This window comes from Harpia harpyja, chromosome 5 (assembly GCF_026419915.1).
Source record: "Harpia harpyja isolate bHarHar1 chromosome 5, bHarHar1 primary haplotype, whole genome shotgun sequence".
In the NCBI taxonomy this organism is placed as follows: Eukaryota; Metazoa; Chordata; class Aves; order Accipitriformes; family Accipitridae; genus Harpia; species Harpia harpyja.
The window spans coordinates 55,379,555-55,399,988 of NC_068944.1; the positions used below are offsets into that span (position 1 = coordinate 55,379,555).

At 35.9% G+C, this 20,434-nt stretch overlaps 1 protein-coding gene across 6 annotated transcripts in view; it reads left to right on the plus strand.

The window, feature by feature from the left end:
* VPS13B (vacuolar protein sorting 13 homolog B) overlaps nt 1–20,434 on the plus strand; it is a 486,767-nt gene that overhangs the window by 115,274 nt on the left and 351,059 nt on the right. The gene's annotated exons all lie outside the window — the stretch shown is intronic.

Genomic DNA, 20,434 nt, shown 5'->3' on the forward strand with positions numbered 1-20,434 from the left:
CTTCAAGTGCATAAAGGTCATCCAGAAGAAGATAATCTATTTTTTCTTTATATTTCTATGCAGGCTAGAATAATTTAAACCTACTATTGTTTAGACCCATTATTGTTTATCTGTTGTGAATAAACACATAACAAGAATAATTGCAATCTTTTGGAATTTCCATCATTACCAGTCTTGGAGAATGTGCTGGGAGAATGATTCAGAGGTAGGAAATCATGACTTGAAGCAGAATGGTAGATTAGACTACAACTGGAAGTCTTTATCAGGCCTGTTTTTCACAGTCCTATTTTCCTTTTTCAGTCCTCTTGTTTTTTAAAGTTAAATCTGTGTTGATCTGGTGCAAAAGAACTGTTGTATTTTCAGGTGGGTAACCCTTTTAAGTGCTTAGTTTTTCCTTCTTTCCCAAAAGTCACTGCTTCTCTTCATTCTTTGATTCTGTGTGAGTCACCTAAGGATAAGATGGTGAGGTTTTGTTTTCAAGTACTGGTACTTCTGAAGGTAGCAGGTTTACAATCCACACCTTGGAAAAATGTGAATATACAATCATTTGATCATCTGAGATGGTCTTAAGGTTTGCACAGTTACAAACTAACCTGTACCATCATTTAACATGTTTCAGTCCTTCGGTTCAATGACCTGTGATACAACTGTGCTAACAATATATCTGCAGAATAGAAATCTGGAGCACACATTTTAAGTACTTACAGTAAAGTAGATGAACAGTATAGTACACTTGTTTTGATCTTCTCTTGTTCATAGCTTAATGCTTGACCTGGTAAATTTTATACTTCTGTAGCTGTACTTTGCATTAACTAGATGAAGGCAGCTTTGAGTTCAAGGCTATGAGTTTTTTGTTTGTTTTTCTTGGGTTTTTTCTTTTTTTTTTTTTTTCAGTGAAGTAACTATGAGGATAATGTAGTCAATAAGGAGCTTTTCAGTAAACAAGGCACATCTGTTAATCACTGATATTCTTTTACTAAGATTCAGCTTAGTTTCTTCAACATAAAATAACTGGTGAATGTTCCTTGGGAGTCCTTGTTTTCAGTTCCCACTTGCCATTGCATGTCCCTGTGCTCCTCTGGGCTTGTGCAGGTCAGCTTTTGATGGGCTGATGGCTCCTGTGGTTGGCCTGGGAGTAGCCCAGCAGGGTATTATTTGGGCTCCCCCTCCTGTCATTGTCTCTCTGAGCTTCTTCATGGGTGTACAGATGAGCTTTTACTGTATGACCTAACATCTCACGGAAATAACAGCCTTTTTGTCAATGGTATTGTGTTTTCTGTCTAACCACAGCTCATTTTTAGCTGTGCACAGAAGTAGTACAAAGGTAGTTCAAGAAAATAGCTTTCTGTCCTTGCGATGTTGTGGATTAATTGTTTCTTTTATCAATTTTGTACAAAAAATGCGAGTATAAACCTATTTGCTTTATTTTCTTTTATAGCTCTTTCCCTTCGTTCCTTGGCTTTTTCTGTTTTTCTTTCTACAAAATTATAGTGTTCTTGCAGGAAAAATTAACAATACGACTAAAGATCTCACCTTCACTTTATCCTATTTCCCAGGGGATCATTTTCTTGAGAGTCATTGCTTTCATTCTGCTGTTACAAGAATCATAAACTGTGTGTTTCATGAGTACTGTTGCCCAAATTATCTTCTACCTTTATATACTTCTAAAAACCATATTTCTAACTAATTAGAACTATAGCAGGACAAACAGCTATGTCTCTATCTAGATTCTTATCCCCATGTTAAAAATAAAGACTTGCCCAGACATGACATTATTCTCACAAAAAGAAAGAGCTTATGTACTTTGTCTTCCTATTTTTAATGGTCTGCTGTTATCCAGAGATTTCCAGCAAATCTGCCTGCCTTCAGTCTGTATCACAGGATTTTACACATTCTTGATACACAGTACACCACCACCATGGTTTTTTGTCCTGAACAAACTGTGCCTTCTTATAGAAATGTTCTAGTTGTGCGTTACCCTTCTGGATCTGTTCTGCCAATTTTGAAAATATACTCAGACTTCAAATTTTTTGTCTGTAGTTTACTAGTTGCACATAGCTAGTCTCAAATGTGTTTGCCCTTTGTTTACATAGCCTACATCTTTCTCAACTGCCTATGTATTACCACATTTTGTGTGACAATTGAAGAGAGTTATTGGACTGAAACAGTTGTTGCTGAGCTCCTTATGTCTTTATTGAGGCTTTGTGCCAGGTTCTTTTTGTGAGTGATGTGCCTCCATAACATAGTGATTCAGTATTACTTGAACTCAAAAATGATACCACAAGCCTTTGTATCCTATCAACATAGATCTTTTTAGCAGGAATTATGGTCCCTAGTTGTATGCTTTTTCCAACACAGCCATCTCCTCTAGTTTTAAATCTGCATCACTGAAACTGTGCTTACAATATGGGCTAAGACATGCTGTAGGGAAAGAACAGATGAATAAGGGGAAAAAAGAAAGAAAAAATGGAAAGGAAGGAAAAAGGAAGAAAGACAATCAGCTAATAAAAAGGGAAGAGAAATGCAGGGGAAGGCAAAGCAAGGAGAAGCAGGTAAAAACAGTTAAAGTAGAAAAGCAGTAAAAGTTAAGAAAGCCAAAGTTTAATAGGAAGACAAGTACAAATACATGAGCTGTAGGAGGAGGAGAGAACATCAGAGAAGAATGCCTGAGTATTGGCCCTTTGACATGCTGTGGAGAGTCTCGCAAGGTATGAAGGCCTCTTCGAGAACCTGTCTGCAGGGTAACTGCTGAAAGACTTTCTCTGCATGTAGTTTATAAAGGGAGCTCTGCACTGTGCATTTCCACAAACACAGAAATAAAATTTATAGCTAGTATCTGGGGTTCTGTCCTACAGTTTCATCTGGAGCAGGGATGTTTTTCTGTTCCAAAACATCCTTCAAAACTAATTTAGGCTGAAGGGAGCAAACTCTCAAGCTCTTTCCTGTACAAATTCTTGTTGGGAATAGATTGATGGAATATCAGGAAGGGAAAATTGCTTGAAGATTATCACTCTTATGTCTCCCACCTACTTTCCTCCCCCTGCTCTCTAGAAACCTTTTTCTACTAGGAGAACACTTTCCTTAATTATTTCATAGTTTGTTGGTTATTAGACTTGCTGTCTTCATCAGATAGTCCGAGAGTTTCTCTTTTGATTAACTTGTCCAAAGGCAAGCTGTCTGAAAAAACAAGTTTTGAAGTCTCAAAAGCAAGTTGTGTGTGTTCAGTTTCTGACAGAATTTAAGAATGAAGTGCCTCTACTACTTAAAATTTGTATTTGTCATGCATAGTAGTAAGGTCTGTTATCTTAAAAATACCAGTAAAAAGATGTGTATGGTACTGTGACTAGCTGATTGAGCTCAGAACTTGTGGAGGACAGGTAAAATGAGTATTTCAAGAAGGATATTTATTGTAAATATGTTTAAATATTATGCCTTCCTTATCTTGAGACTATTTAATTCTGCTAAGAGTAGATTTTTAATTTTAACTGATTTGGAGTATAAAGGTCCAGCTAATGGCTTAATGGGATTTTTGAAAGCACGCAACTTCCTTCATTGCAGTGACATCTTAGCACTTTTGTAATCCATAGTTTTAAGTGCCTACTTGGCAAAGGTTCTTTTCAAATGAGCTGGTATTTTTAGGGTTCAGAGAAGCCAAGACAATTAAAAATTTTGAGATATATATAAACAATGAAACTTAATCCTTGAATGAATAGGCGTTAACATTAAAAGCTACAAGAAATATTCCTACTGCCTAAAATGGGAGTCGTGCAAGAACAAAAAGAACAAAAAAAAATTGAAATAGTAGATGGGAATACAAAGTAACAAAATGCAAAATAAGAAATGGATAAATGAAACAGCTGCAAACAACTGTTTGCTCTTTTTCATGGGTCAAGAAAAAGGCACTATTAACTGTTTGGTAAGGTATTACATCTGAAATAGAAGAAAAGAACAATAGCAGTTTTCAACCCACATGTAGCTCTTCGGAAGTTTATGTTTGTGTTTTGGTTTTGTTTTATAATCCTTTTGGTATACAAGCACAACTAAATAATATGTTAGTTCTTCTGCTTGCACATGCTTGTGAAACATCCTGATTTTTGCATTTCATCCACTATAAATGTGGAAACAAATGTGAATCTAAAATACATAATGCTTTCTACATTTTTGCAAGTAAACGTATTGATGGTGATAAAATGCTTTTACAATTATTATTACACAATTGTTTTTACAAAAGTAAGTGTACAAAATACCAAAAATTTAGAAAAATAGTGCCAGTTAAGATCTTTCAAAGGTTGAGCATAATTAATCCTATGAAGTAATTTTATAGTGTATTTTTTCATTATTTGTTAGTAGGTACCTGAAGCACTCAGTTTCTAACTGTTTCAGCCTGCCAAGAAAACATATACACAGTCACACATGGCTTTAGTTTACTCTGGAAAACTGGAACTTGCTACCACTTTTTCCTTGTCCTATTCAGGTAGTTCATTATTTTGTTGACAGTTCGGTTCCATTAATCTGGTATTTTTGGGAAAATTGCTTGCAGACCTTACATTTCTCTATTGAAGGTGATCAAATAGGCATTTGAATCCCTCATGTAAATGATGTCTTAAAGTTAAAATAAAATCTACTTTCCAGAAAGTAACTGTAAAACTATTTTATGCAAGATTTCATGTGGGATACCTTAATGGTTGAATAATAAATTTTACCTCATAAAAATGAAATTCAATAATACAGTAGCTTTCTCAGCGCAGTAGCATCTGGTTGAATCTCATGAGAGCCAATATTTTCCAACTCATTAGGATCATGTCGTTCTGTATGTCGTCAACATTGACTTAGCCAAGCTACCTTTACTTACATAACCGCCAAACTATTAAATAGGTCTCTTGTGGAGTGAAGTCAAATATTCCTCTTATTTTGCTTTTGCCTTGGAAGAAGAGAAGAAAACGTACATACTGTAACATTTAAACATCTGGTCTAAACCACATCAGGGTAACACTGAGGAAAGTAACAGGATTCAGTATTCTTCCCAGGTGTACATATAAAAAAGGGTTGTGGAGCTGCTGCATAGTTCTTTTAACCACTTAGGAAAAAGACTGAAGTAAGTGACTTGCCTTTCTAATACCCCTGTTTTTAGAACTACTTTTTTACTCTTACCTGCTCCCCTGCCACCAAACCCCAAAACACAAAACCCAACAAAAGCCCAACATTTTGAAGTTTAGTGGTAATGCACTTTGTTAAGCTCTAATCACTTCCTTGCAACATATTGGCATTTAATCTCTCTTCCACACCATGTGGCCAGTTTTGGTGTTCATTTTGAGGAGCTGGACTTAAACTTTGTGTTTAAAATCAAAGTGTAAGAGTGTATTCTCTTAAGTAATTGCTTGGGAGTGGCAGGACAGAGCTGTATGAAATTTGCACAGTATAAACAGTTTACTGTCTTGCGTGTGTGATTGTACCCATATGTGTCTTCATCCTTCATGTAGGCTTCTGAATGCAATGTGTAAATAGTATTATTTTTATACATTGTACATTTCTGTGAAAGTCTGGTATATTATCAACTCTAATTTCAGATGGAAACAGTGTGGATAAGCAACCTAAGCACAATTTGTTCTTTATCTTAATTATTTGAGCTTAATATAGTCATGTATAATCTTTTATTTCCTCTTAATTGTAGACATTTTCAGTGATATTCTTAAGTCATGAACTGACTTAGTCTGAACATGGGATAAGTGGGACATTTCATCACTTTAATATGTAATCAGTGGGGTTTAGTTTGTTGAGTATCTTCTTATTAAATCCTCTGCCTGAAGCAATGATTCTGTAGTGGCCTTAAATGAGGAACTAACATGTGAAGTATGCAAGTAAACCAGTAATTATAATTGGCTTTTTATTTTTTCTGGTCTAATTAATGTACACTAATAAGCTTTGAAATTGAAAAATAGAGCATTCTGACGAAAGAGTGGTGGTAGGCATACTTAAGGCATTCATACAAGCTCAACTCTGATTAGTAATGTTGTGCTAAAGAATCTAATGTACTTAAAAATCCACTTGAGACTTTTTAAATGTCTGTTGTGGTAGAAGTGAATGTATACTTAGTGTCAACAGCACAGTCAAGGAGAAAAAAAAGCTAAAAAAATCAATAGGTTGTGAAAGGAATACATATATACATGATATCTATAGATATACATATATGTATATAAGCTTTTTAAGTTGAATTGTGTTTCAGAATTGCAGGAGAGCTCAGTTCAGTGTGTGTGTTGAAATTAACAGCAAACTCTTGTTGGGTGTGTTGGTGGGCTACCAAAAACAAGACACCTAAGCTTAGAGCTATAAATAGTGCCCTTCCTCCAGAGCCTGTACTTTATTTGCACAAATACCAATGGAAGCTGTGACTGAGAGCACCTGTTTTGTTTGTTCAGCTGTTAGCTTTATGTTATTCCTTGTTCTATTAAGAAAGGTGTGTTTGGACAGCAGGGAGGTAGGCTGCCTTTTTGCCATGTTCTAGCTGCCATGTACTGCATCAGGTGAAAAACTCTACAGGGAGGTTCAGATGGTGGCTTCTTTTCTAAGAGCAATAGAGCATGTTGAGACTAAGCTACTGGAATTTAGTGTTATGACAAGCAGACTGCGAAGAACGTAAGTCATGAATCTGCTGCATAACAGGAACTGGAAAATTTCTGAGAACAGCTCAGAGCAGATACAAAAGAAAGCTTCAGAGATAGTAGAAGGAAAGATTCTTGTTTGGGAGAGGACCCAGAGAAGTTATTGTCAAATTTAGAACGAACCAGGAAGCCATCGGTGGTTGCTGATGTAAGAATAAGGCAAGAATGAGAAGGCCACGGTGGTTTTTTGGTGCCTGTGTTTTAAGAAAAAGGTGGATGCAGAGGTCCTGCAACAGAAGTATTGACCCTGTCATGCTACTATTTGCTGAACAGTGCTTTTCAGAAGAGCAGAAGGAAACTATTTCTTTGCCCCTGACAAAAAATAACAGGGTTGTCAGAAAATTCAAGTTGGAAGGTACCGCAGGAGGTCTCTAGACCAATCTTCTGCTACAGTCATGGTCAGTTATGGGATCAGACCAAGTTACTTAGGGCTTTATCCAGTCAGGCCTTGAAAATCTCCAAGGGTAAGAAAGCCCTGTCTCTCTGTGCAACCTGTACCACTGCTTGACTGTTCTCATGGTGAGAAAGCTTTTCCTCCTATCCAGGCAGAACTTTTCTTATTTCAATACATGACCATTGTCTTTCATCCTCCTACTATACGCCACTGTGAAAAGCCTACCTGCATCTTCATCACAACCTTCTCGTACATACTGGAAGGCTGCTTATATGTCAAATGTATTACTGCTGTTTTTCACCTTTTCAAACATTAAAACAAAATTGTAACTGAGGAGTCCTGGTTAGTGCTAAAACTCAGTGATGGTATGTCTGGAATCTGTTTCCTGTTCTAATTTTCATGCCAACTAGATTTAACCTGAGCTTTGATGCTACCAATACAAACAAACTCAGTCACTCTGTTGTCTGATTAATAAGTATACTAAGGTATGACATCAAATACTTACAGTTCAGACCATCACTCTGTGGTAGTTTGGCAGTTGTGGAAATTTGAGAAGTCAGTATCTCTCCTTTTCCCCTCCAGATTAAAGAATCCTACTTTGTAGGATATTAGATCAGTTTATATAGTGAGATATTCTGAGAGAGAAGTGAAAATGCATACAGGTGATACAACACAAACAAATGATCAATAATTTATGTCTACTTATTGTATAATCTTTTCTGTTTATGGTTTCATGGGATCTCCTTTCATCTTAAAATGTAAAAAAGCTGTTGTGGGCTGCTAAAAGTGCCTGTTAATAGGGCTTTGTTCACAAGTTTCATTTCTCGGGCTTCAGTAGTTGCTATTTAAAAATCTTAAATATGTGCGATCACATTCTGTAGTGCTGTTTCAAAATACCATTGTTGGAGTGAACATAAAACAAACAGATAACCCCCTGCAGTAAACAAATAATAGCAGATCCTTAACTTAGATTGTAAAAACGAGGTATAATATTTTCATACACACAGTCTTCCCCCTTTTAGTGGTTCTGTACTGTTCAGGTGAATGCCCTGTATGTGCATTAAAATAATATGCCAGCTATTAAATTTCATCATCCAGTTAGAGTTTGGTATAAGAATCCCTTTCTGTGCCATTCATGTCTCCATAATACATCCATGTCTTCCATTGTTTTCTCCATTTGGGTAAATAAATGTATTAAAATTTCTCTGTGGACATGGTTGAAAAATGTGTGGAGATCTTCCCCACTTTTGTCAGCTGCAAGTGCCAAGAATTGTAAGCATTAAAAAACAGCACAAAGATAGTGACTAAATTAGGTATTTAACCCTTCTCCAAATTACTGTAGATTAAGAAGAAAATGTTCCAGGTAAGTTTTCCCATGCAGATTGTCACTTACAGATGTTATACTCTCACTGAAGATCTTTTCTTGGAAAAACAAAACCCACTATCCTCAGGTTTATGCATGTAAAAAGAAAAAAGGTAATGAGAAAAGATTGTATTGTATCACTCTGTTATGTATTTCATTCAGTCTGAGTGAAATAGTTTGTTCAGTTTGTAATGCTGTGCAGGACAGTAGTTTTGTTTGAATAACAACATGGGATTTTTTTTTGCTGTTGTAGGGTTAAAGTTAGTAAAAATGCTTTGTGATCCTGAAATGACTTGGATCAGTTTAAAAGAAATTGGAACATCTTATAGCATATGTTCCTCCTTGTTATTCAGAATGAGAAATTTTACGGTTTGGAAAGTAGCAGGCTAATTAGAGGTTTTGATCTTGATGAGGCAAGAAATATCAGCAAGGAAATTTTGAATGGAATAGGTTATTAGGGAATGTGAATGAAATGAAAAAATAGTAAGTACAGAATTGAAGAAGTTCCTGTCAGGAGCTTCTTGTAGTAAAAATGTTTGCTGTAGTAGTAATCTATAGGGGAAAAAAAAAAAGGCATAATCAGAAGTAGACAGATTTAAGAATAAGCACCTTTATAAACTATTAAATGTGGTATAAGCATGTTTTTCTGTTTGCAAACATGTAATACTGAAGGCTGATCTTGAGTAGTGAATTTACAGAATGTGTGTAGTTTTGATCAAATAAAAGTTGCAGGAAGTTGAAAATGTGACAGATTCCAAGTATTGGACTGCTGCTTAAAACTTACAGTAACAGTGCCTACAATACTAATAGTTTACAAAATACTAGTATGCTCTAAAATTACTTTTATGTAATGAACTCTAGTGAATGACATGGAAAATTACTTTCCATTTGTGGGGGCATTTTGGTTCCTGTGACAAGGTAAGATGATAAATACCAATGGTATTCTTGCCATAGAAAGGTACCAGAGTATTACATACTGCAATAGCAATTGCTAGTCTGATGCCCCACATGATTTATTATTATATTAAATCAGGCTTTTTAAAAAGCTGCATAAGTTGTGATTGTTTTAAACCTAGAGATTATAGATCCAAATGTCAGTTTCTAATTGCATGGATATTCAAGAAAAGGATATTTTTCTCTAGGAATATGTGGGAGTTGTTAAGCTGTTGAAACGCAGACTGCATAAGGAATGATTATTGTTACCCATGCAGTAAAGAATAATGTTTTTCCTACGTGTCTAGTCTACCTGATAGTCGTAGAATAGAATTAATGCAAGGTACATGTAATAAGGTAATGGTAAGGACAGAAAGTATATTTTTACTGGAAAATACTAACCTAAAATTAGAGCAGTGCTTTGACCATGAATTGTTTAGGTTAGTATTATGCCTCTAAAGGTGGGAAGTTCTTTTGGAGAAAAATTCTACCAATGGTAGAAATACACAGTAACATAAAAAGGTAGTAACAATAAGGCAGACAAAGTTAGTGAAATGTTAGGTTCTCAGGGAACTATAGTAAGCAAGGAGATTTTTAAAATAACATTTTACAGTTTTGATTTTTGCTTTTGGAGGGAAGTTAATGAGGAATAAATGAAGAAAGGGAGGTGCTCTCTTACAGTGTTATTTAACAGTACCCAGTGAATGTCCCTTCTGTTTATGTGAAGCGCAATAGGAAAATTAAATATGGCACAGCAAATGTAACTGCTTTGATCTTGCTTTGAAGTCTTGTACTAATGTAGGAAAGTATTCCTTACTTTGCAGTATTGTTGTTGTAGATTTTTTTTTTTTTTTTCATGAATAAAGATACATATCACACTATAAGTTAAGTAACAGCTCGGCTTCTAAGGAGATGTCAGAGTTCTATGTACAACCACAGCTGAATTTTGGGAGCTTTGTCTTATGCAAAATAAGAGCTCCTGCATCTGCTTGACATCCTCCAAAACATACTTTGGAACCAGCACTGCTGTTGATTCAGAGGAAGTAATCAGAGCTATTTCCAGAAACACCTTTGTTTTAGTTGGAGATCATCTAAATAAGTGTAGTCCTCAGTCTGAGCTTAATTTCTTTTGGTTACAATTATATCATAAGGCTGATATGGACACAGATCAAACCAAATGTGTGTTTTGCTTTTTCATCTTTTTTCCCCTTTTTCACCCTCATATTTTGCTTTTTTGTTTGTTTGTTTTGAGGGCAACATGATAAATAAAACCAGATATTATACCTTCTTATGCTGACTTCTCCTGCTTTTATACCCTGGCTTTGTTGCTGCATCTCATTCATGTTCTTTTCCTGCTTTTACTGTTCTTATATCAGATCCTGGGATATTTGACCCTTTTCTTCTTCTTTATTGAACTTCTTTGTTCCAATCTTTTTACTTCTTCCTTTTGATTTGCCTCTTTTTCTACTTTTCTTTAATAAACAGCAGGGGATCTGATCAGTTAGGTATGGAGGGGTAAAATTGTCTCTTGCATGGTAGCTTCAAATGTTGTTTTTCTTGTTAAAGATGCTTTTTCTGAACTGGGAATTTTTGTAATAATTTTTTCCTCAGTTATTGCAGGGCATGGGGACTGACTAGGAAATACAGAAATTAAGAATAAATGCAGCTCTCAACTAGTGTTACAGAAATGTTTTAAATCTAGACTGATGCAGAGGGATTTTTTTAAGTATTCCAGTAATTTTTCAGATTTTCCAGTTTAAGACATTGACATGTTTTTTCTCACCCTGCTGTTGGAAGAAGAAAAGCTTCATTGCTCTAAGGGCTCTGATCCTGTTAATGAACTACATTTAGTTCTTTTTCATATGAATTGTCACCACTAGATGATTCAGAGGAAGATGTGAGAATCCCAACATTATAGAAGCTAGTGATATATCCTTGCATCTCTGCAGAAGCCTTGAGTTCCCTTCTTATGTTAGATCTCTTGTTTTCGCCTGGCTTGCTTGACATACCACAGCTGGATACAGCAATTTTGTTATGCCAACTATTTTATTCTTGTATTAGTTAGCATTTTTCATTTTCTGATATGTAATCTCAGATTTGTGATGTAGCCAACTCATCTTAAACTAGATATTTTAGTAATTGGAATTATTGGAGAAAAGTTTCTGAAGAAAAGTAATAACAAGTAAAAATACTAATAAACTAGTCACATGCTTTACTACAAGCTGACCAAGAAGAGTTTCTGTGCTGATTTAAAGAGTTGTCCCAACTTACTATTTTAGGAAGTCAGGGAGTCCTTGAGACTTCCATTTTCATCTATCTTCTGGATTGTTTTTCTTATCTTTTTATGGTCTTCTCAAAGAAAATCTTTCCTGAAAAATCCCTTCTCTGGTATCTTTGTATCAGCCTATTTAGTGTGAGCTCAGTGGATTGTACTCAGAAGCTATTTGGTGTCTTCTGGTTTCAGTTTAGATAGCAACAAACCATCCTCCAAATGTGGTTGTACCCCACTGTTTGATAGGTGGGTCCATTCAGCTTTCTGACTTTGTATTTTCTGATATTTTGGCTGTCAAAGGACTATGTTAAATTCTGTTGCTCTCCTTTAACATGTATACCAACATACCATCTCAGAAATCCAGACCCCAATTAAATTTTGGGATGCAGAATTATACTCTTTTTTGAGTACCTTCACATTTGTTACCACTGTGAAGAATTAGTCAGCTGTCCATCTGCAGTAAGTGTCAGCAAAAGGAGGAGTTAAATAAAAGCCTGGTTTAGTTGTTTGCTTGGTAAAAGAGAAGGTTTCAAACTTTTATACTTCCAAAGGATGACTACAGTTAAGAATAAATAGGTGTTTTTCAGAGACACTTTGGACATCACATGAGTCTGTTGTAATTTGCTGTCAGAGGGGAGTCCATTTTTACTCAGGAGAATGGAGATGAGTGGCAGCTCTGCCTGCTAGAAGGGAACAAAGTCTCTTCTTCCCTTCCACTCAAAATGTACCAAAGCGAAAGGGTGTTTTTGTTATGGTCTGTTACAAACCAAGGAATCGGGAACAGGGAGGATGATTTTTTTTTTTTTTTCTTTAAACCAGTTGTACTGTCTTTCATGCTTCCCAGGATTTAAATGCAATTTTTGTATGATTGCTTGACGGTGAATATATGCTGTTCTGAGTAGTTATGGCCGTGTGCTTGGTATGCTCCTGGCAGTAAATGTCTGACTGGCAAGTTTAGAATTGTAGTGTATACACTCTAAAACACCTGTTAGATATCTATTATACTTAATCTTATACTTAATCTTTTTGCAGGTTCTTTTAGAGTCCCACTTAGCTTCCAAAGAATGTAGTTTCTGTATGTATTCAACAGCTTTTCAAATGCTGTGAAATTGTGTTATAACAAAGATAACGTACAGTTCAGAAGGGTGAACTGCACTATTCTGGGCATGGTCTTAGGAAATCCCATCTAAAACTATGCTGTTTGTGCCAACAAACCAGCTCACTTCAGAGACATTAGGAGCCCATAGATATTTATGTCTACTGTGTTTAGACTGACTGTAAGCTTTAAAGCAAAGCTTTGAGGCACTGACATAACGGCATTTGCAGTTCTGTTGAAAGCTCATATGATTGCCTCTTTCTATAGCTCTCATAGCTCCTGGTTTCATCAGTTAACTCTGTATTCCATCCACTGGGCTTAGATGAGGTGGTTGTGATCACCAAAGTGCTAAGCACTTGATCTTCTGTCTTTCAGGAGAGCTTTTTATAAAACTTGCTTTGATGTGTACTTCATGTCCAGGCTACTTTCCCACTGGGAAAACTTTTATGCTGCTATCTATTCATATGTTGCAGTATCCCATATGTTATCAATGAAACACAGCTTGCCAGCAGATTTGTGCTTATCACCAAGATAGTACCTCTACCATATTCAGCAATAAGAACAACTACTTCTTTAATTCATAAAATTTGCCTTCTGTAAATTTGCACAAAGGCTTGAAAAACTCTCTTTGCATGTACAGAATGTTCCCTAAATACAGGAAAAAAACTAGCTAGAAAAGGGAGTAGTACTGGACCAAACTATTGGCATAATCTCAGTCTTCCCATCTCAAGCCCTCCCAATTCACTTGCTACCTTCACTTGAATGATTTGTCCAAGTTTGAGTATAAACCTTTAGGGGAATTTCTTTCTAATGATGTCAGTAAAGAACAGTTCTAAATTAAAAACTGGAGGGGAAAATGATCAACAGAAAAGAGCTGGTGATCAGTTTTTAGGGCATTGCAGTAAGCACTGAAAAGTCCACACGTATGGTTGTGAGATAAAAGAAAGAAATACAGTTCAGAGCATTCACTGAAAAACTTTTTTTTTTTTTTTTCTAATATTCATCTATCAAGCATTCAGTCAGATGCTGCATTTGCTACGGTAGCATTTGACGAGAAAATTGGGCTGCAGAAAAGGAAGCTGCAGACTTTATAACAGAATACCTTGAAGTACATGTACAAGTAAAATAGATGATTTTCTAGAGAACTAAATTTGTGTATTTCCCTCCCTGTTACATTCTGAAGCTGGTCTGAGTTATGAAGATTGTCATTTAGGTTTCTATAATATTGCCGAAGCCTTTCTGGAACCCATTTAACTGTACAAATGCTTCCAGGGTGAACATGAGACTATGTTTTATTGCACAAGGTGGCTTTGTTCTTAGGCTTTCAAAATGGCATGAGTATCTGTATATTAATTAGTTCTTTGTGAGATTTTCTTTAGTTTTCCCTTGAAATTCTTGTTTGCTGTAATGCAATAAGATTTCTCTGTGTGTAGAATAACAATTTCTCTATGTGTATGTCTCACATTCCTTAATCTCCTTTGCAGTCTGTTCTTTCAGTGTTTCACTCTCAGTTGTTTGAATATAATTGAACATATTCTGGTAACGTGTTTACTTCCTAGGCATTTATAGTACTTTAAAAGTTTCTGCCATAAAGAACGGGGAAACTTGAAGCTTTAATATGCCAGCCTCAGTATATGCCTGAGTATTATCTATTTGGAATTCCAGTCCAGACTTTATTTATGAAAGTATAAGCTTGGGATAGATCACATAAATACTGCAGAACTCAGTTTGAAAACTTTACAGAGAATAGCAGAAAAAAGGAATTGTTTGAGGTGTTGGGATATTGAAAAGACCCGATGGTGCAAGAGGAGATTTGGGTTTCTGGGTTTCTTCTGCCTGCGGGAGGGGTGGCAAAGGGGAATCCAATGCTGACACCCAGCACTTGCAGAGTAGTGTGATTCGCTCTTCCAGGGCAGCTCCCGAGGAGCTTTGTGTGACACCCTGCTGTTGCCCATTGTGATAGCAACCAGGGCAGGTAAAAAGGGGGGGTCCTCTTGGGCCCCACTTCCAGACTGCTGGGGGGTCCCAGCTAGGACAGAGCTGGCCCCAGCCCAGACTGATGTTATGATCCAGTAGCATGAAATACGGAGAATAATGAAGGAGGAGAGCCCTAATATGTGAATGTTCTCTGCATCAGTGAGCAGGACTACAGCTGTTGGTAGACTGCTACTCCTCTTGGATTTGATTATGGTGGTAAAAGCAAGGGTAAGAGATGAATTTGAGGTGACTGGTGACTTACCTGTGGGAATGAATACTGGCTCTTCTCAAGCAGAGGTAGGTGCTCTTTGAAACCGTGATGAAATGGTGATTGTGTCAGATTTCTTCACGTGGTGGTTTAAGATATTGTATCAAAAAGGTCAGAGTTGCAATTTGTTCGTTAACCTTTCTGAAATTTGAGGAGTTGTCTTTTAAGCAACTCTTCTCTAAGGCTCACTTCCTTCTTTTTCTATCCTGCAGTATGACTTGCAATTACTGCCCAAAATGGTAGTGAAAAATGATGAGCAGATACAACAGGTAAAATAGGGCCATGAACTATAGGGTAAATTTTTTTAACCAACTCTGACTTTGCTTTATTGCTGTTTTGAAACTTTTTTCATTAATAATACATTGTTTAATAAATTGTAGTTAGTAGAGGTCTTTCTAGCATCTCATAATCTAAAGGGAAAAGATATGCCCTTCATTTCTGTAAAACTCACTTCAATTTTCTTCTATTCTTAGGTGTCACATTCTATTTTATTGAGGTAGTACAGAGCTTTTTTGTTTTAGTCAATTAGAAAATGACTTCTTAGTGCAGTTGCACTTAAAATCACAGTCAGAGCCAAAGTAGCCTTCTGGGTGCTTCCCCCTTTGGACACAGCTTACCAAGTGGCGCTCACACGCTTGCTGGACATAGTGTCAGGATGCTTTCTTCTTTACGTAAGCCACTGAATTATAATTTAAACAAAAAGTTAAAATATTTATAATTTCTGTAATTCACTTTTTCTTTTACCTATATTAAATACATATATACCCTTTTGGCAAAGTCTTTGTATTCAAGTGGGAAATATCTTTTCATTCTCTGCTATTTTTTTGTCTTGGCTTTCACTGGTTTTAAGTGTATAAACAAAAAGAGCATAATGCTGAGAAACGGCTCCATGGTTGTCCTACATCAGATTAGCGCTGTATGTTGTCTTGTCCTGCCAGAAGTCTTGAAGAACAGCTTGACTGAATGCTGTTCAAGTCATTATTTTGGCATTCGAAAAGCCACTGATCTTAAGGCTGATGTGGACTTTGGAGTGGGAGATGCTACTCGTAACAGAAATTACTTGCAAGCCTGGAAGAGTTGCTTTGTAGGACGCAAATCTACTGGTATTTGAGGCAACTGCATCATGTATTCAAAATGAAACTTTTCTGTCTAGCAAATTGAGATGTAACATGTTCTAGCAGCCAAAACAAATTCCAGTTAAAAGATGCTTTTTTATGTTGGCAATACTTAATGACTGCAACAATGTATTGAGACTGCAGGGTTTTTTTGATAGATTCATGCTGCTGTTTAAATACAGGAGGAGAGTCCTGTGGCCTGTAGTTTAAAAGAATTGAGGCTTGATGACCACAAGGCTTCCTTCTTTTCATTCTGTGTTACTTGATGCTTCACAAATTATTTTCTGTTTGAAATGTTACTTCCCCAGATCTCTAACTGGAGTCAGCTGATTTCTGAATTATCCTCTTGGTCAGATTGTGCCTATTTAATGCAGTTGACCCTTGTTAGCTTTTGGTGCTAGCTGAAGTTGTGTATTTTGCTATTGGTTTATATTTAATTTGTATCTTGTTGTGTATATGTTTTTATATGAGGCTTTTGTCCATTCTGTTGCATATTATCCTAGTAGGTTTATCTGTAGTGAGTGGTGATTGAAAAATGAAATACTTCATCAGTATTATGAGAATCCAGGCTTACAATACCAAATCATAAGAAAAGTTTACAAAGCTTGCCAACTGTGAAGTGTTACAGAAGTTGGCTCATCTTTCTTTTGCTTTACTAATTGTTTCAAATACAAGTTATTAAATGCTGTTAGGATAAACCCCATGAAACTGACTGTTTGAAGTTAAATAAATGTAATATTTCCTGATGATTGCCATGTCATTCATCAGTGTAATCTTTAAAATCAAAAAAACCCCAAAGTAACAAACACACTCTGTTTGATAGTGACTCAGCTATTTCATATGCTGCTGGAAACATTCTTTATCTTCTTAGGAAGTTATCAAGAAACATCTATTGAATAATCATCTTTATATGTATCACCAGTAATTCAGAGATACATTGGAATTCTGAGCATTGGCAAGAATTAATCTGTTTTTTAATTGAAGATAACTGGTTTCCATTGTAAGGCATTTGTATTTAGCTGACTACCTCAGACATTTTTTCTGTTTTGCACAATTTCTCTTTGGCAAAGGAAACTTTCTGATAATAATGAAAAGAAAAAAAAAAAATAGAGAAATGTTTCGGCAGCATTCTGCTTGCTCAAGGTGTTCTGTGGAGGAGGTGGCTTGGGTTTGCATGATTTCAAAGATTTCTAACATGGCCGTTCATACTATTTCCTTGCTACAAAAGTTAACGGGTTTATGGACTGCCATGTAATGTGGATAGAAGCCTTTTGACTTACTTATCCTTGCTGTTGGGTTTGAGATGAGATTATTCTGGTACTGAAACCTTTGATGTTGGGAAGGTAAAATAACAACTTCTTCACTTTCTGTCCTTGATGTGGGCAATCAACCTTATTAGCTTTGAATCTAAATGTGGCAGATGAATTCCTTAAGCCTCCTGTGAGTTGTCTGTGTTTTATCCTGCTTTTCACAGTACAACATAATGTTGTGCAGTGCTACTATTTTTATACTTTTAGTTCCACACCTGTTTCTTTGTTTAAAAAAAAAAGACTTCCAGAATATATAAGTACAATAGAATTGTCCTTTAGATCATTCTCATCTGTGTTAAGAACTGTTTGATATTTCGGTTGTAGGACTCTGTTTCCCAACAAAAGTCATGTGACATCAGCAGTGAGGTGCAATAAGAGCTCTCTTAGGATTACTTTAAATAGGATGGAAGACTTTGGGTATATAAGGTTGTGTGGCCTTGAATGTGATTTTTATTTGATATATGAGCTGTGACATAGCTATTGCATGACTGAGATGTGCCTGTAAGCGATGTAGTGTACAGATGGGGTTTCTCTGAAACAAAGCCAAAGACTAAATCTGAATGTGCTCATTTAAAGGGTAAAGAATACTTCATAAAACATATGGAAACATTTCTATGTTTTTTCATTAAATAGGCTTCTTACTCCTTACGCATTTTTTACGATTGTTCATGCTAATATGTCATTTACCTGAATCAAGACTGCTTATGCATCTGTTTGGTTTAGTGACATTTGTATAATGTTATGAATGTTTTATTTAAAAACACACTAAATACACTTTTCTATTTTATTATTCCAGAACTTTTCATCATGTCAAAGGTGAAATGTTCCTTTTCACAGAACTGTCAGAAAAAACCTTACCATTATGCATTGCAAAATACATGTTTTAGGAAGAATGTCAAATGATAGTAATAGGGCAGTTGCACAGTATGATTTGAATTACATGGTTATTAGGACCCACTGAAATAAAATCCAGGATTATGTACATTTGAACAAGAAATGGAGACCAAATTTATACAATGAGGATCTTGGTCTTCAAAAGCATGGATGCTGAAAATGTGCGGGAATCATAGAAGCCCACAACTCAAAAGGGACTTTCTGTGTCATGCTATGTCAATAGGAGCTAGTGAGAATTTTGTATGTGTGATAACAGAATGATAAAATATGAATATGTAAACATACATTTTATATGTGATGTTTATAAGGCAGAAGACAATGCTTATGTCCAGTTTTTCTGTAGCTTAAAAAAAAAATTTAAAACTAGAAGAGGGCACAGAGGAGATCTGTAAAGCTCATGAGAATTGGAGAGACACCTTCAATTGCAATAAGTAAAGAATGCATCCTTGTCCTCTGCGATTTGAAAAATGACCTGATTGTGCCACCTGTGTACTTCCAAATGAATAGTAAATTGGGTAGCAAAGCATTCCTTCATCTTTTTTGCCTTTTCTTTAATAAAACCCTCCAGTTAAACCCATGGAAATTGGTATATTAAAAATAAAGGACATATTTCCAATAGTGAGAATGGTTACATTGAGACCAGCCTATCATGAGAAGTGTAGAAGCTTCAGAAAATTTTATTACTTGAGTAACTGCTTCCTCCAGTATGGGTTAGGTGTCATCAGACAAACCCGGTAGATACCAGGTTCCAAAGGGTGCCAAGCAAAAGGAGTCATTTCCACATGGGAAGTAGTCACACTGTGAAATACCCTGTTACAAGACAATATGGTTGCTCTTGGTTTACATTAAACAAACAAAACAACCTCTGGATAAATACAGAGAAGAAAACAAAATGATGGAAAGGCTATTGAAACAAAGACAACACTCCTGGTTCAGGACTCATATGTTCTTAATAGTTGGGGGATCATCTAGAAAATGTCATTCAGACTTTCCCTGTTCTGATGCTGTTCCTTAGCAATCCAGCATTAGTTCCAGGTGGGATGTTGGTCTAGGTGTTCTTCAACGATATTTTGAATGCAGACTGTTTATGTGAAGGAAACATTTTTGTCTTAACTGAACTAAAAATTTGGATGTTGGTCTAAAATGACATTCGGCAAATGCATGTTGTATAATAATCATTTTTTATGCAAATTATCCAGTACAAGGAACTTCTCTCCTTCATTTCTTTCTTAATGGGTATTTCCTTCTTGATGCCTAATGAAATTCTAGGAAAGTTAGTAATGACTTTTGACAATGTAGTGGCTTTAAATAGGAAACTATTATTTTCAGCAAGTGATAAGTATTTTACTTTTTGTCGTCTTGTGTAACACCACTGGGACAGGTGGCTGTCTTGGTTACTTGATACTGAAGATACTCCTGCTGGGTCATGTTATAGGAAGAAATTATCTTTCGCTGTTTCTCTTGCACACAGGCTACATATATGTATTGATTTACATTACCAGCACTGTTTTAGATGTTTGGACTTGTTCTGAGATAATGAAGGACATATTCAAATGATGTTTATACAGTTTTACTCAAAGGTCTATTACTGAGCCTATTAGTTCTGTCTTTTTATTCTTTCCTACTGATTGTGTAGAGGGACTTCCTATATAGTTTCTTTATCTTTGCTGTCTTGTTTTGCTTTCCTTCACTCTGTAGGGGCTTGTCTTAAGTTGCCTTAAACTTCCATCTTCTCTTCCTCTTCATTCAATGTTTGACAGTCCATTCTTTTCTCTTTTGTTGCTGCCATTGAGAATCCAAAGCATCTGAGCTTCTTCTGAGCCTATGTGATCTGTAATTACTTACAGGGACCCTGTGGAAGAAATACACGTTATTAATTTTTGTCATTTTATGAAAAAAAAAATGAAATCCATAATTTCTGAACACTAATTGGTAATATTTTTGTAGTTAATTTATTTGCAGGGATGTGAGGTGGAAACTGCAAATCCTAAGTTTGTCAGTCCTGCCCACACATCTGTCTCCTCATTTCCCTGATTCCAGATCCTTACTTAAGCTTTAAGGGCTTTAAATTCGAAACATCCTTTAGTAATATGTGTATAGTATCTTATATTATGGATCTAATTTTTTTTTTTTTTACTATGATGGCAAATCCA